This window comes from Geospiza fortis, unplaced genomic scaffold (assembly GCF_000277835.1).
Source record: "Geospiza fortis unplaced genomic scaffold, GeoFor_1.0 scaffold66, whole genome shotgun sequence".
NCBI classification, from domain to species: domain Eukaryota; kingdom Metazoa; phylum Chordata; class Aves; order Passeriformes; family Thraupidae; genus Geospiza; species Geospiza fortis.
The window spans coordinates 4,691,601-4,693,776 of record NW_005054312.1 but is presented as its reverse complement, the minus strand read 5'-3'; positions in this window follow the sequence as shown (position 1 = coordinate 4,693,776).

Sequence of the window (2,176 nt, the reverse complement as noted above, 5' to 3'; positions counted from 1 at the left end):
CCCTCCCTCCTCCCCGCCGCTGCACGTGGCCCAGCCAGTGTCCCTGTCACGCGACAGGGCTGGGAACCCCTCTCCTTGGCTCAGGCACATCCAGGCACTGCTCACGCTGCTGAATCCCGTAACTGCAGAGATCCAGCGCTCATCCGAGCAGCCCCAGCACGTGAATGGGGCATCTTCCAATTCACAAAAATCAGACACGGAACCATCCTCCCGAAGGAGGGTTCCTGCCTCTGATTTATGAATGGGGCAGCTTGCGGCAATTGGAAACTGATGGGTTACGCCCAGAAACATCAAGTGCTGTAACAAACCCGGGTAACTTGTACTTGAGGGGAAGGAATAAGCCTGTACCAGAGTAAAAAGCCAGTACCAGAACTCAGAAAGGTGCTTTGAGATCTGTGAGTGCTGTCTGTTGTTGGTTTGAATGTCACATTCATAAGATAAAGAAGGTAGCAGTGAGTCTGAGGAGAATGCTACATCACCTGCAATGCCACGTGTGTGAGGAGAAGTTGAAAGGAGGAGGAGAAAGCACTGCAGTGACAGCGTTCTGCCTTTTTTGAGGGAGCACCAAGCTGCCTGTGCGTGCATGTGGATGGCTTTGCAGAGAGCAGTTTTCCCAAGGGCAGGTGAAGTGAAAGAGAACTAATCTGTTGCTGCCAGTCAAGGCTGTTTAAGGACACTGTACTGTGTGTGTGACAGGGAGATTCAGTTTAGAGGCTTAGAGCAGGGATAGGTGCAAACCCTCATCCTTTCACAAACACACGTTATAGGATAGCACACCATCACATCACCATTGTACATAAGATACAAATCTATAAAAATGGCTAAAAGAGCAATTGAAAGGGGGAAAAATACAAAAGCTGACACTGTCATGAGATACACATGGTAAGAGTCTTTTAAAGCACCAAGGATTACAAGATAGAAGCAGAGCTGCTCTGCATTTTATCCCAGGGGGCAGAGAGACTGGAAATGCTTCTGGCTCAGGGATCAGGGGGCTGAAGGGGCTGTAGCGGGAGAACTTTTTGTGTCAGGACATAATTGTTGAAAACTTTATTGGTTAAATTGTAACAGTTGGAACAGTTACAGTCCTAACAGCTGAAAATTACTTACAGGTGAGAGATACAAAGTCAGCCGTGGGTCTGGTGTTTGAGCCCAGAGAGCACAGAAGGACGAGGAACATGGTGTCACCGGCAGGGACACTGCAGGGCTGCTGCTGGAATGTCTCCATTGCACCACTGCCCTGTGTGCGGTACAGCTGCAGCACTTGGGGATTGTTCAGACGTGGAAGAGAACGCTCTGGGGGAACCTTAGAGCAGCCTGAAGGGAGCCTACAAGAAAGCTGGAGAGCGACTTGTTACAAAGGCATGTAGTGATAGGGTAAGGGGGAGTGGCTTCAAACTGTGAGGCTTTAGATCAGGTATTAGGAAGAAATTCTACACTGTGAGTGTGGTGAGGCACAGGTGGCCCAGAGAAGCAGGGAATTCACCATCCCTGGAAGTGTTCAAGGCCAGGTTGGAGGGGCTTTGAGCAAACTGGTCTGCTGGAATGAATCCCTGCCTACAAAACAGAGGTTGGAAATAGATGATCTTTAAGATGGCCTCTTCCAACTCAAACCATTCTATGATCTTACCTGCTTGAGTGGTTTTTGTTTGGTTTATTTTTGTCATTTTTTCTTTTTTGCTTTTTTTTTTTCGTGTGTGTGTGTGTGTGTGTTTGTGGGGGGTTTGTGATTGTTTTGGTTGGTTGGTTGATTGGCTTTTTTTGTTTTGTTTTGGGTTTAATTTGGCCTACAGACCAAGTCAGCTCCCATTTTTGTGAATGAAACTAATGTCTCTGATTCCCACACAGCTGGAGTTTTGTGCAACAAATTTGTCCTTCTCTATCTTCTGTTAGAAGAACATACTTCCAGTTACTTTTATGAAGTGTTTGGGAAGGTGTAGGTTCGGGATATTTCCTTACTGAAGTAGTGTGATCCAGCAGAAAGCGACACATGACCCAAAGGTCCTTGGTCAAGGAGAAAGCCCAGTACAGTTTTGGAAAGGCACACAGGACTGGAGGCAAGCGGGCCAAGAATGTGTTGGAAAGCAGGCTAGCGGCGGTTCATGGGTACAAGTGTTGCACATGGAGATGATCGCTGAGGTGCTTCCCGTGCCGCTCCGCCAGGAGAAGCTGCCATGCC